The sequence below is a fragment of the Cornus florida genome, unplaced genomic scaffold, assembly GCF_030987335.1.
Source record: "Cornus florida cultivar Cherokee Brave unplaced genomic scaffold, ASM3098733v1 CherokeeBrave_3.0.0_Hap2_Chr02, whole genome shotgun sequence".
Lineage (NCBI taxonomy): Eukaryota > Viridiplantae > Streptophyta > Magnoliopsida > Cornales > Cornaceae > Cornus > Cornus florida.
This window is the reverse complement of record NW_026775572.1, coordinates 78477921-78494077: the sequence shown is the minus strand read 5'-3', so window position 1 is coordinate 78494077 and position 16157 is coordinate 78477921.

Sequence of the window (16157 nt, the reverse complement as noted above, 5' to 3'; positions counted from 1 at the left end):
TAGAATTTAATTAAATCATGATAATTAAATCTCTAATTTCTAAAACAACTCTAAATGGTCCCAAATTAATATATGCGAGTGCACAAATCCTAGTAATCACAATTATCAAGTTAAAACACAAGAAAGCCAATGGAACCTTTGAAATAGATTTTAATTAATACTTTTAATCAAAATCTCTAGATTTTCATACTCATCCAAATGCTCTCAAATTAAAGAATGTTGAAGAACATGCTAAGACTTAATTTAAAAGCATATCACAACTTAATTTCATGTATGGTACGACCATGATAATTAATCTTTCACAAAAGAAAAATATTAAATAAAAGTTGCAATTCGTTTCCAAATAATCCAAATTTAATCTATGCTAACAAACACTTCAAAACTTAATTTCCTAGCATACCACAATTTAATTCTAAGTTGAATACCATCATGAGAATTAAATCTTAACCATAGAAAATAATTAAATTAAATTTTAGATTCTTAACAAAAGCATGCATACAAGTTGAATAAACATCAAAAACATGCATGACAACAAAAATATGAAATTATAACACCCCCTACTTTCATTTGAGATGGAATCTCAAATCCCCACCAAAACGAAACCGCTCCGAATCCGACGAAACTTCTAGGTTTTGTCGGGGACAACACGATGAACATAACCCCCAAGGAAGCTCCATCAAAATCACAACTTGACTTCAAACCCGATCTCAAGAAATGGCCAAAAACGGATTCTAATAAGGGGGAAAGGTAGAGCACGGCAAGGCGAATATAAAACACTAAGGCACTACACCTTTTTACTAAAGGGAAGTGGCCGGAAAATGAAGAAGAAAGGTGGCAGCCCCTTGGTTGCCATGGTTGCCGGCCAAGAGAGAGGAGAGAGAGAGAAAAATCTAATTTTTCTTCTTAAGACCTCCTACTTATAGAAAACCCCTAAAAATGTCCCGAACGGGCCCCGCAGGGTCCGGAAAAGTGGAATTTGAGCAGACGTGCTCAAACGACAAAACTCCGTGAACAAAAAAGAAGCTGAATGAGAAATTATTAACAACGAAAGAAATGGCATTGAAAACTGAGTCCCAAGCAGAGAGATATGTCCTAAACAAGTTTAGCGGCAACTAAGGCCAGAAACCTTAAAAGTGAAGAAAAACCACCAGAAGGAAATTCCATGAGTACACGACTAGACAAAAAGTGAAAATGAATCCCATACGAGGATCCAGGCTCAAAACGATACATATTGCAATAACTTTCGTTAATTGCACAATAGCCCCTCCAAAAAGTGAAAATTGCATTAATAGCCCGGAATGAAAATATCTTCCAAAAATATTTTCTTAAAAACCCCTGAAATAAAATATCTTTAAAAGATATTTACGAAAAACTCCCCAAGAAATGGGAATGTTTCTGAAGAACTGTGCATCCATGTCCCTATGGACACCGAGAGCAACCAGAGTACTTTCTTACAAAAGTAAAGATACATATTTCGTGGAAACCACTTAGAATGAAGATACATGAAGTCAAAACCCAATTCTGAAAACAAGAAGTGAGGTTATGCCAACAAGGTGACAAACGGGGAAAATACAAAATAGGGAAAATAACGAAATAGGGAAAATGACGAAAAGTGAAAAGTGTCGAAAAATGAAAATGTGGAATTGACGCGGTCCTCAAAGAAAGTTGTCAATCCAAAAAAAGTAGTCTCGGAAATCACTCCAGAACACTCGAGACGATACTAAGTGACGAGGAACTGAACTCAGAAAGGAAAAGATCAACGGAAAAAAAATATCCGTGAAAATCTGAGAAAAAGAAAGGAAGGAAAAAAACCTGGTCATTATAACCTTCCCACCTTAAATGGATTTCATCCCCAAAATCTTGCCCTAACAAAACAAAAGGCGAAACCAGGATAACTACGGAGTACATCTCCGAGTATCCCACACAACACGCTACACCAGCGACCTCAAAACTGAAAGGAAATCCACAAACCAGTGTCATTTGCACCCATGTGCTCATGACAAGACAACCTCTCAGAGGAAAAGTGACCACATCACCACACAACAAGTCATAACTCACACACAGAATCTAAGGTCAGACAAAAGAACGGAAACAATAACCGTAAGCATCCCTCTAGATAAACCATCATACCGATCCAAAAACAATCACCAAAAGAACTCCAAGATAACCACGTATCAAATCAAGGTACAGAACAAGGACAACGTGGTAGTACAAATAGCGATCAGAACTCGCCCACGGCGTACTCAAATGTGTGGTAGCAATGATAGTACCTAGTGCCCGCCCACACTTACTCGTTAGTAAGGTAGTATCGACGGCAATTAGCACTCGCCCATAACACACAACTTTGTACGGTAGCATGACAGTATAAGGCACTAATTCATAACCTGCCCCCCACTAGGTCTACCCATGAAACCTCTCGATACAAATGACATCAATGTCAAGAAGGATCATTACCAAAAGCACCACGGAGGCCAGACATTTTGTGAGAGTTGAGATATGGTCCAAGGACATTCGGCCGGACCATCCTGGCCAATCCCAAACTTCGACAACAAAGCCATAGGTACCGCTACGCTTAAGGCCTTAAATCCTCAATACAACAAAAATGACAACTCCAATGTTTCAAAATACTCCTACTAACAACATCAATCAAGAATTCAAAGCCCGATAAGCAAATCAACGCTTACAAAAATCAAAATGAACCTCACAACAAGACATTTCATCGAAAGTACTTTATTTCTCCCTGAAACAGATCAACAACAAGACTACACTGTAATCAGGCATCGGATCCACATCTCTATCATGGATAACTAAATCCTCGAAATACAAGTCCACCAAGTGGCACATATATTATAATCTCGACGAACGAGGTCACAAAACGAGTCTCTCAAAATCATGCTTGGCAACACACAGCTAAATCAAAATTCCTCAATTTCGATCTACAACCAATCATCGGAACTACGATTCCTCAAAACTACGCCTAGCCATAGCTAGGACGAGAAAACTCCACAAACAAGCCATATCCGATAGCGATCCTCCAAAACTTCTCCTAAGAGTCAACCACATCTATATCTCCAAAACCAAAACAAGTCACCAAAAGACATCCTCAAAAGAACATTGAGCTCACCTCACGAATCAAATAATTCCTCAATGATATGAACATAAGTCCCCGTAAAAATGATCTCACACCAATCAACTCACTCTGAGCACCACAACTCTGCCAACAACCGCGGCAAAACTCCCCAAGGGAAGACACGAAAAAAAGGGAACCACCAGTCCTAAGAAGGACAACACCATGACTCCACCTCTGAAATGAAAGACAACAATGTCAAAGACTTCAACCCCTACATGGGAGTAAGTCGACCAAAATCCATCAAATCCTCACCAAGAACTCAAGACAACAATAGTGATCCTCACGGACCAACCAACCCCAAAGATGTGCACAACGCAATGAAAAAAAGAAACTCACTCCTTGTGAAGTCCCTGACACGAATCAAAAAGAAGAGGAGAAACCCTATTCCCCCCACAATTGTCAACATGACAAACGAGAAAAAGAAGCATTCTTCCTACCTTAAGGAAGTGGATAGCTCAAGACAAAACAAATGTGACAACTCTTCTACAAGGAATTTCACAACGAAACCATCGTGGAAACCCGCATACATACTACGTGCGACCGAAGGAAACAAAAAGGAAAACTGGACATGGAAGTCATACATATGACAAGGAATGCAACTACCAAGAAGGTAAATCTACTCACATAGACAAAATCAAGGGTACATGCAACACGTCTCCACGTAAGCACAAAATCATGAAACTAAATTACAGTAACAACATGGCATCTCTAAGCATATAAAGGAAGGCATGTTAATGCCATACAACAAGAAAGCAAATGTGGACATACCTCCACCTACTCATGCATCGCAATAACAAAAATCTTACTACTAACATGGTAGTAAACGAAACTGCATAAGATAAAAAATGATGCAACAATGAACCCTATGGACATCATATCCTAGAGTGTCTAAGTAAAAGGAAAGACCAGTCCTAACCATAAACTGACTCCAAAAACCAACGCAACAACAACTTGTCCCAAAACAAATGTAAGCCCTTACCACAATGGTAAGACTCTAACAATCCATCTCCGAATCTAGAGGTGACACTACAAGTGACACTAACAGTGCAATGCTCTCTTTACCTGAAACATCAATCAATCGACTTGATCCCAAAAGCGTCATCACGCAAAGAGAACTCAAAGAAAATGACAACTATAGCCATTCCAACAACAACCAAATCAATCACTACGACTGATCCTCAAAACAACCATCACCATCATCGATCAAAGGACAATGCCTATCAAAACGAAACCAACATTGATTCCATCTGAACTGCACTTGTAGCTTGCCAGTACAATAGCATGACAGTGCCATGCACCCACCCACAACGTACCCGCCCACAAAAATTACAATCCCAGAGGAATCATCCCGATCAACCAAGGATCCTAAGAGGTCCATAACCTCATCATGGCCCAAAACCAACAAATCCAGCACTACGGCAACGCCAAATGACTCACCTCATGAGAACTGAAATAAAAGGTGTCTCACCACCTACCTCAAAACCAAAGCTAGGTCAATAACAACCTACACTACTACGAAACTATGACCACAATCACCATCAAGCCCAACTCGTGCCTTAATGACCAATCCCGTGTCATGCCAAATATGCAACATAATTTTGCATATACAAATCTAATCTAGCATACATTGTATGTCATGTTCTTTACATTAGAATAAAATCATGCTATACAAACGGCATACCATATGTAGCATATAAGCACATAAGCATGTTATCAAACCAAAACATATTATCATGAAGCATATAAATACCTAGAGCATGGTAACAAAAGCATGATATGCACTCAAAACCCGTCATCCTAATGTTTTCGAACCTAGGAGCTCTGCTACCACCTGTGACGGCCCAAGTTTTTCAACACAGTGCGTTAGTGATGAACCGAAAGATGACCCAATAAAGGATCCAAAATGCAGAAGTGAAACCAAAAACAAGATCAATAGGGACATCAAACATCCCTAAGACACCCAAATGACTTTCCATGAAGTCATGAAACTCAAGGAAATAACCGGAATCGAAAACTAGAATGAAAAGGCCAAACGGTGCCCTATTACACCAGTGACACCCAAGGGAACAAGATCTAGTTCAAACTAGATCACATATACCATTAAATAGTCCAAACAAGATTAACGAAGTCGAGTCGAAGTAAACCAATTGGTACAAGCCTAAGAAAGACAACAACCAAACAAAATCAACAAGGCAGCTCTATTTCGGTCGACCGAAATGGAGCATCGATCAGCCGAAACAACCTGGAAAAAAGAAGAGAAAAGAACTCTCAGTTCGGTCGACTGAAGTGACAAACTGGTCGACCGGTTTAAGGCTCGAGATGAAAAAAAATGAGTTTCGGTCGACCGATGTAGAGAACCGGTCGACCGAAATAAGCCTCGAAGTGAAAAAGGCTACTGGAATTGGGATTTTTGCTGAACCACGAAAACCAAGAGAGGTTCGGTCAACCAAAACAGGCCACCGGTCGACCGAAACTGGTCAAAAACATGAAAAATGAACCTGCTATGCATCAAAGATGAAATGAGTTCCAAGTCTTATTTGAATTTCCCCATGGCGTGATCAAACGTAATTATATGCTAGTGTGTGATGATGTGAACATACACGCAAGTGTAATACGGTATTTTAAAACATGCTACAGTGGCCCATGGCCTTATTACAATTCATTTACAACATTTGACATGTCAAACCTCCAAGTTAGAAATATTACATTTCGAAAGCAAACTCAAACATGCTAACACTTGCATGTGAACAAGAATACATTTAAATGAAGCTTCAAATCTACAAATCGCCCAAGGCAGGTGCAAATCTCCAATCTTGATTCCTGTACCTGAACAAATGCCCCAATAACTTCGGGGTGAGTAAACAAGTTTACTCATAGAGAATGAGCATGCATCGACTCGATTTCTTTAAAGATTTTTATAACAAAATGAAACAATTCAAAAGGGTCATACCACCTAACGTCTATGTCAAGGTTACACTCAGGGAATATCCTGAGCTACCTTAACTCATTTTTAGCATAAAACACATCCTTTATGTAATTTAAACCACATAGGAGCATGCTAACGAAGCAACATAATATAGATTCTCAAAGTCATCAACTTGAAATCTAAAATGCAAAAATGACAAAAGTGGGTCATACCACCTAACGTCTATGTTCCAAATGAATCTATAGGATCATTCTCAAGCTACATTTGAACAACAAAACACGAATCACGATATATATGCAATTCAACCAACGTAGAAGCATGTTATACAAGGCAACAAGATTGTGTGGTTTCAACCTACTTGCGCATGAAAACACCTTCCATGCGCAAGTAGGTTGAAACCACACAATCCGTGCCTTAGAGTTTCAATTCTAAAATGACATACATAATGTCAATTACAAAGTGTGCAAATCATTACACAAGGCAATAATATATTCCATAAAGAAGACATGATCCCATGAATATAAATTTAGCAACAATGTACCCAATGCTTAAAACATAACCAAGTGACTACACACAAGTCCAAATCCATGATTTAAATATAGAAACAACTTCTACGACATAATCAAAATCCATGGAACAATGAAATGGAATTTAATTAAATCATGATAATTAAATCTCTAATTTCTAAAACAACTCAAAATGGTCCCAAATTAATATATGCTAGTGCACAAGTCCTACTCATCACAATTATCAAGTTAAAACACAAGTAAGCCAATGGAACCTTTGAAATAGATTTTAATTAATACCTTTAATCAAAATCTCTAGATTTTCATTCTCATCCAAATGCTCTCAAATTAAAGTATGTTGAAGAACATGCCAAGACTTAATTTAAAAGCATATCACGACTTAATTTCATGCAAGGTACGACCATGATAATTAATCTTTCACAAAAGAAACATATTAAATAAAAGGTGCAATTCTTTTCCAAATAATCCAAATTAATATATGTTAACAAACACATCAAAACTTAATTCCCTAGCATGCCACAATTTAATTCTAAGTTGAATACCATCTTGAGAATTAAATCTTAACCATAGAAAATAATTAAATTAAATTCTAGATTCTTAACAAAAGCATGCATACAAGTTGTATAAACATAAAAAACATGCACGACAACAAAAATATAAAATTATAACACCCCTTACCTCCATTTGAGATGAAATCTCAAATCCCCACCAAAACAAAACCGCTCCGAATCCGACGAAACTTCTAGGTTTTGTCGGGGACAACACGATGAACATAACCCCCAAGGAAGCCCCATCAAAATCACAACATGACTTCAAACTCAATCTCAAGAAATGGCCAAAAATGGATTCTAATAAAGGGGAAAAGTAGAGCACGGCAAGGCGAACATAAAACACTAAGGCACTACACCTTTATACTAAAGGGAAGTGGCCGGAAAATGAAGAATAAAGGTGGCAGCCCCTTAGCTGCCATGGCTGCTGGCCAAGAGAGAGGAGATAGAGAGAAAAATCTAATTTTTCTTCTTAAGACCTCCTACTTATAGAAAAATCCTAAAAGTGTCCCAAATAGGCCCCGCCGAGTCCGGAAAAGTGGAATTTGAGCAGATGCACTCAAACTACAAAACTCCGTGAACAAAAAAGAAGCAGAATGAGAAAATATGAACAACAGAAAAAATGGCATCAAAAACTGAGTCCCAAGCAGAAAGATATGCCCCAAACAAGTTTGGCGGCAACTAGGGCCAAAAACCCTGAAACTGGAGAAAAACCACCAGAAGGAAATTCCATGAGTACACGACTCGACAAAAAGTGAAAATGAATCCCGTATGAGGATCCAGGCTCAAAACGATACATTTTGCAATAACTTTCGTTAATTGCACAATGGCCCCTTCAAAAAGTGAAAACTGCACTAATGGCCCAAAATGAAAATATCTTCCAAAAATATTTTCTTAAAAACTCCTAAAATAAAATATCTTTGAAAGTTATTTACAAAGAACACCCCAAGCAATGGAAATGTTTCTAAAGAACTGTGCATCCATGCCCCAATGGACACCGGGAGCAACCAAAGTACTTTCTTACAAAAAAGTAAAGATATGTATTTCATGGAAACCACTTAGAATAAAGATATGTGAAGTCAAAACCCAAATTTGAACACAAGATGTGAGGTTATGCCAACAAGCTGGCAAACAGGGAAAAGACAAAATAGGAAAAATGACGAAATAGGGAAAATGACCAAAAGTGAAAAGTGTCGAAAAATGAAAATGTGGAATTGACGCGGTCCTCAAAGAAAGCTATCAATCCAAAGAAAAGAGTCTCGGAAATCACTTCAGATCACTCGAGATGACACTAAGCGACGAGGAACTGAACTCAAAAAGGAAAAGATCAACAGAAAAAAAATATCTCTGAAAATCTGAGAAAAAAAAAAAGGAAGGAAAAAGACTAGGTCTTTACATCGACAGCATACTAAGTTTAACTTCGATAGCTCTACGTTAGGCCACTCCTTAGCCTATATCCAACAACTCAACTACCTCCATCATCCCAAAATTAGTCCTATGGGTGATTATGAAATTCTAAACAGGAGGAACCACTGTGGTTCCATCAAGACCCATGAAAGAATACTCAAGCTTATCCGGTGGTGGCTTAGGCTCAAGTTTTTGAGAGGGCTTATAAGAAAGATAAGGAGGACTCAAAATCAAAGGAGGAAGATCTTTTGTTGGAAAGATGGTGACTGAATCCTCATCTATGACATTAATAAAGAAGCATTCATCTTTCTCTGAGGAATATGGAGTGGCATTGAAGATGTTTAATTTAAGCTTCATATTCCCAAAAGAAATATCCATAGCGCCAATCCAACAGTTAATGTTGGCATTTGCTGTAGCCAAGAATAAACGACCAAGGATCACATGAGTACATCTATTAAGATTATGGACAGGTTCTGTATCCAGGATAAGAAAGTCAACCAAAAAATAAAACTTATCCACTTTAATGAGAACACCTTCAATGATCCCGCGTGGTTGCTTTATAGATCGATCAGCAAGTTACAACACCATTGGCGTGGGTTTAAGCTCTCCCAAGCCTAATTACTCATACATTGGGTAAAGAAGAAGATTAACACTCGCTCTAATATCAAGAAGTGCACGGTCTATCATTTTTTCCAATGATGCAAGATATGGTAGGAGCACCAGGATCTTTGAACTTACGAGGAGTGTTGTGCTGAATAATTGCACTGACTTGCTTAGTGAGATATATTTTTTTAGAGACTTGGCTTTTTGATTTTCTCTTTTGAGTGCACAAGTCTTTCAAAAATTTAGCATAGGCGGGAATTTAATTGATAGCATCTAGGAGAGGAGTATTAACTTTTACCTGTTTGAAGACATCCATCATGTCTTGGATTTTCTCTCCTTGCTTACCAAAGTAAGAGGGTCCCTTGAGACGTTCAAGAAAAGGCACTATTAGCTCATAGTTGTCTCAAGGTTGGGAGTAGATGAAGAAGTGACTTCACCTTCAGCTCCTTTAGAGCTTGATGGAGTAGGATGTGAGGGAACATCTGTGGGATGTGGAATTGGAAGAATGGGATTGATAGGAATCCTACACCTCTCTTTTTCTACCTCTTTTTCCTCAACTTGATTATCAATAATTTTTCTACTCCTCATAGTAGTGATAGCATTAACTTGCTTATGATGAGAACTTGAATGAGTAGTCTCATCAATCATGTAAGTTTGCCTTTTTGGATTTGCAATTGACTGACTTGGAAATTTCCCTTCCTCTTTTTGATTCAACACTTTTACTACTTCCCCAACTTAAGCAGATATTTGCCCAACTTGAGTTTCTAGATTGAATATAAATTGAGAATGGGAATGCAACAATTCATTGTTAGACTTAAGGATACTAAGTGTAGCCATAGCATTCTCTTCAAATACAGACGAGTACTTAGAAGGAAGAGGATTTGGATTAGCTTAGTTCCTAAATTGAGGAGGACAGTAGTTAGAAGTTGGATTGAAAGAATTATTTAGCAAAGGATTAGATGAATTGCGGTACTGTCCCTGAGATTGGGGAACAGTATTGCCTTAGCTTTGATTATGCCATGATAAATTAGAATGATCTCTCCAGCCAGGGTTATAAGAATTGGAATTTAGATTGTAACCCGAACTAAAGAATGCAACATTGGTTTACACTTGTGAATTTTCAAAAGATTGACCCAAGAAAGGACAACTATTAGCATAATAAGATGGATTAGCAAAGACAGAACACACCTCCTTTTGGCAAAGAGGAGTGCTGAGAAGAACTAAGAGTACTAATAGCTGATAAGAATTGAACAAACTTTCGATTCAACATTTCCATTTGAGTGGCAAGCTCTCTAGATTTTTTTGCTTCATACAAACTTTTAACCCGATGGATTCCAGGAGTGGACCTAGACCTAGATGAAAAAGCATGTTGAACAGAATTTTCACTTAGGGCCTCAAACAGTTCCCAAGCGTCATCTAGGCTCTTATGCATGAAACCACCATTACTAGAGGCATCTACCATGTTTCTATATGGATCAGTTAATCCATCATAGAAGATTTGCACCAAATTCCATTTAGCAATAACATTGTAATGACCCGGTCATTTTCCTTCCTTTCTTTTTTTCAGTAATTTCTTTTTTCGTCCTTTTCCCGATTTCATCCTTTTCTTATTTTTCATTTTTTCTTGTATAACCTCACTTTTTGTGCTCAGATTTGATTCCGACTTTGCATACATCCATGATATTTAATTTTCATGATATCTACATTTTTACTTTTGTGGGAAGGCGTGTTAGTTGCTTACTTTCCTTGTAAAGGGTATAGATGCATAACATCTTAGTAATATTCTTAACTTTTAGGGTTTTGTGTCATTATGCAAAGTAATTATTTTTCATCTTAGGGACCATTTTACAATTTAATTTGGAAGATATTTTCAAAATGGACCTTTTTGTAATTTCTGAAAAATGTGACAAGTGTCACACTCTCATGCTGCCACTTGTTGATCTTGTGGTGGAACCACTTAGAGGCTTAGTTTGATGACACATGGAGGGTGGAGATTCACCCATTTGTTGGCCTAGGATTGGAGCACTTGTTGGCATGGATGGTTGACAAGTGTAGGCTTAGGATTAAGCCTAGGAAGGAGACATGGATTTGTGACAAGTGTAGGCTTCGCAATTGGTCTTGCATCAGAGTGTGTGAGAGGTAGTGCAAAAGCACCTAGTGAGTGGAAGATTCCACCACATTTAGCTTAGGGTTTACACTTTAATTTCACTTCATCTTTTTCCTCTCAAGCCCTAACTTAGCCACCATTGGAGCAAAGCTTGATTCAAAGCTTTTGACTTCATTTTTAGCTTCCTTCCACTCACCCTAGACCTTTGAGCTTGGAATACTTTTGCTTCCTCTCACTCTCCTCTATAAAACCCCTGTTTGGGTTCCCATTTTTAAGCTTGGTTGCCTTAGATTATAGATATACAATTCTCTATTGAGGTAGGGGGTGTTCTAGCTTATTATCGAAGTGAATTAATTGTTTTTATAGTGATGTATAAGTTATATGCATGTCTTATGCCAATTTGAGAAATTAATGATTAATTGTAGCTTGCATATAACTCACTTTAGACTTGGTATATGGCATGACCATGACTTGAACCTTGTTGTATATTAATTTGGCATGATTTAAATGAGCTTCTAAATCTAGAGATTTAAGTAATTTAAATTAATTTTAATTCTACTTATTTGTACCATGCTTGTATTCCAATTTGGACTTGATAAATGGCATAGCCATAACTTCCTCCTTGTTATGTATTAAATTGGAACCAATTAAATGACTCTTGAAATCTAGAGAAATTAACTAGTTAGTCTACTTAATTTCTATCTTATTGATCTAATGATTTAGTCAGGTAATTCATGGAGTTTTATTGTGTTTTTATCACATATCATGACTTGTTGCTCAACTTGTTGATTTTGGAAACTTTGGATATCATCAAGAATTTAACTTGGCTAGGACTTGGTTCTAGTACGGGAGATAGAGAGCTCCCTATACTATAGTGTGCACTAGGGGAAGGTACACATGGGTTAATACCCCTAAAGTGATCTCAAGAATACGGTTTTAGTCCGGGCAATATCCAAGTATCCACTTTGGTTTGATTTCACTCTTTAAATTCTAAGTTGATAACTTTGTGAAATGGCATCTCATTGTGCTATGTTGAAAGTTCCAATGTCATTTTAATAGTATGGATTAAATTTTATTGAATTGCAAACCTTGTAATAAGTTAGACTTATGCATACTCATTCCCTACAAGTAAACTTGTTTACTCACCCTAAAGTTACAGGGTTGTTTTTTAGGTAAAGAAGCATTATTGTGGGATACACAACACTCTTAGACTTACTTGACTACTAGGAGCATTTTTATTATATTAGAATACGCACTTGTTAGCATATCATGTTTCATTTTTGGTTTAATTTACCAAATCTTGTAATTATTGTTCAAACTATATCATGTGTACTTAAGTGCACCTTTTGTTACCCCATGGAGGTGTATGTAATGAGGCCAAGGGACAAAAACATTTTATATGACATGTATGCTTTATATCTTCATAGTTGCTTATGGAATATATGGAATTTCATGCATTGAAGGGTCATATTTTGCATATAACATGTCATGAGGCTGTAGGCTATTGTAACGCATCTACTTCGTCATTTTATACATGCATGCATGTTCATATTTTATAAAACTCTTAAGTTCCAACTTTTGAACTATTTTTGGGCGATTTTATGAATTTTCATAAGAAATTCATGCATTGGGTACCATTTTATGTTCTTTTCGATTTAGCATGTTATGGATGTTCGTATAAGGCTTAAAGATGTTTTGAATCATGTTTGTATCAAATGGAATGCATACAGAACCTTATGAATGGACCGAGCACCTCTTCCATGCTCTGCAGTAGCTTTTTCTGCTGTAGTAGGGTGCATTGGCCGACTGATAGCAGATATTAGCCGGCTGAGACATATCGAGTTTACATTCCAGTAGCCATTTAAATAAAAGAGTCATTTTGAATGGTTGATGATTGGGGTTTGGCCAGGTGAGGTTGGGGTTTCGGCCAACTGGTCCTTGCCATCGGTCGGCTGATCCTCCCTGGAGCCTTTAACTTCCAGTTTTTCTTGTACAGCATTCATTCACCAACTTCAGAGGGTCATATCTCACTCATTTAAAATCCAACTCAGGTTATTCTTGAGTCTAATTTAAGAGCTTAAAGTTAGCTTTCTAATGATACCAACCACACACCAAAACTCCAACCGTAGAGAGAGTTATTGCAGTTTTAGTGAGATAGGGTCGCGGTAGCTATAAATCGGAGAATGCCGTTTTATCTTAAATTCATATCTTTTTCGCCCGGGCTCCGAATCAAGTGATTCTTGAGTCTATTTTCATCTATTCTTCATTGTCCTTCTAATGGTATACTTGGTAGCATCCATTTACGCTGTGAAATGACCATTTTGCCCCTAGGCTCATAATTGTTCATTTTTGAATTATCGTTTCCGCATTTGTTTGCTTTGGGTTCCATGATCTTCGTAAGGGTCACATTGGTGCCTTAGAGGTGTGTTGTATCTCTAGAGACCATTGTTTTACTTTTTGCTTCCGCATTCTGGATTCGTTATCGGATCTACGTTCGGTTCATCATAGGACGCACTGGCCTAAAAACCAGGGCTGTCACAGGTGGTATCAGAGCTCCTAGGTTCGAAAACCTTAGGACGATGGGTTTTGAGTGCATATCATGCTTTTGCTGACTTGCTTGGACATGATTATGCGTTTCTTGGTAACACACTAGATAGTATGACATGCCTCCATGCTTATATGATTATGTGTTTAAAAAGCATCTTTGTTTGATACGTATGCCTAACTATTTAAAGAGCTTTCTTTTACTGCTTTAGCATAACCGTATGTTACATACCTTGTCTTGTTTTGTGTTTCTTGCTTTTATAGTGTGAGTTGTTTTTGATCATAACAGTTTGTGTTGTTGTTGACCTCTTTCCTTGCATACGTTTAGCATCATGGTTGTCACGTGTGGAGAGTCTTCACGTCAGGTAGACAACACCGAGTTTACGAGGGGTCCGGGAAGGCCCAGGATTCCAATTCGTGGCGTGGGTTCTAATCCATCACGAGCTCCAACGTATGAGGAGCAAATTGCACAGGGAGTGGCTCTAGGAATGTTAGAGTCCATTCAGCAGATGTTTCATTAGCATATTACAAGGATGTAGATTCCAGTACTATAATCACCCAGTCATTTTCCTCCTTTTCCTTTTTCTCAAATTTTACGGATAAATTTTTTCGTTTAATTTTCTTTTCCGAGTTCTGTTTCTCGATGCTTAGTGTTGTTTGGAGTGCTCAAAAATGGTTTCCGAGACTCTTTCCCTTAGATTGACAACTTCCTTTAAGGACCGAGTCATTTCCACATTTTCACTTTTTGGACACTATTCACTTTTCCTACTTTTCCTTATTTTGTCTTTTCCCCATTTGTCACTTTTTGGCACAATCTCACATTCCATGCTCGGAGTTGGTTTTTGACTTCACGTATCTTCATTTTAAGTGGTTTTCACGAAATACATATCTTTACTTTTGCAGTAAAGTACTCTGGTTGCTCCCGGTGTCTATAGGGGTATGGATGCATAATTTTTCAGAATCTTTTTCTTTTCTTGGGCTGTTTTTCGTAAATATCTTTTAAAGATATTTTATTTTAGGGGTTTTTAAGAAAATATTTTTGGAAGATACTTTCATTCAGGGTCATTAGTACAGTTTTCACTTTTTAGAGGGGCCATTGTGCAATTAATGAAAGTTATTGCAAAAATGCCTCATTTTGAGCTTGGATCCTCGTACGAAATTCATTTTCGCATTTCGTCGAGTTGTGTGCTCTTAGAATTTCCTTCTGGTCATTTTTCTCCAGTTTCTGGCCCCGGTTTCTCTAGTTTCAGGGTTTCTGCTCGAGACTTAGTTTTCAACGCCGTTTCTTCCGTTATTCATATTTTCTCATTTTGGTTCTTTTTCGTTCACAGAGTTTTGCCATTTGAGAGTGTATGCTCAAATTACACTTTTCCGGACCCGGCGAGGCCCTTTCGGGGCACTTTTAGAGTTTTCCTATAAATAAGGGGTTATAAAATGAAAAAGTCATCTTCCCATCTCTTCATGGACGACTAGAAGCAGCCATGGCAGCCCAAGGGGGGCTGCCACCCTTCTTCTCTCAATTAAACTTTCTTCCCTTTGTTAAAAAGTCATAGTGCCTTTGCGTTTTGTGTTTGTCTTGACTGCGCTCATCTTTCCCCCTTATTAGAACCCATTTTTAGCCAATTTTTGAGTTCGGGTTTGAGGTCAAGTTAGGATTTTGGTAGGTCCTCTTTGAATTTTAATGTTCACGACGTTGTCCCCGACAAAACCCTTAAGTATTGTAAGATTCGGAGCCGTTTCATTTTGGTGGCTTTTGAGATTTTCATCTCAAATTGAGGTATGGGATGTCTTAGGCTCTTATTTATGTTGTATTGATGATTTTATAAGCTTATACCATTTGTATGCATGTTTTGTATTAATCCTAGAATTTAATTTAACTATTTTCTTTGTATAGGATTTAATTCTCATGATGCTATACAACTTAGAATTAAATTGTGGCATGCTAGAAAATTAAGCTTTGGTATGGTTGTTCACATATATTAAATTGGGATTATTTGAATGAGAATTGCAATTTTTATTTAATATTTATCTTTGGTGAAAGTTTAATTTACATAGATGTAATTTACATAAAATAAGCTTGTAATGTGATATTACAATAGGCCTTGGCATGTTCCCTAACATATGTTAATTTGAGAGCATTTAGATAAGTTTGAAAATCTAGAGATTTTAATTAAAAGGATTAATTAAAATCTATTTAATGATTCCATTAGCTTAATTAAGTTTTTAACTTGATATTTAAAATGATTAGAACTTGTTTACTAGCATATATTAATTTGAGACCATTTGAAGTTACTTTAGAAGTTAGAAATTTAATTATCATGATTTAAATTAAATTCTACTTTATTGTTCCATTGGCCTAATTAAG